The following is a 231-nucleotide window of genomic DNA, read 5'->3' on the forward strand; positions in this document are numbered from 1 at the left end:
AGATGAGACCCCCCCGCCCCGCCCACCACTGAGCTGACTGGCCAGGAGCCCACGGGACCACGGTCCACTCAGGAGATGTTTGCTTCCTAAAACCCATCCGTTCCCTCAGGGACCATCTCCTGCCTCCTCAGTGCCCTTTTGGTGCCTTGCTCGGAGATGTCCACCTGGGTGTGGGGTGGACTGTGGGTCGCTCTGGGCCTGGCGGGTGGGCCCACCTCCATCGCGCCCCTC

This window comes from Crocuta crocuta, unplaced genomic scaffold (assembly GCF_008692635.1).
Source record: "Crocuta crocuta isolate KB4526 unplaced genomic scaffold, BGI_CrCroc_1.0 scaffold458, whole genome shotgun sequence".
Classification (NCBI taxonomy): Eukaryota; Metazoa; Chordata; class Mammalia; order Carnivora; family Hyaenidae; genus Crocuta; species Crocuta crocuta.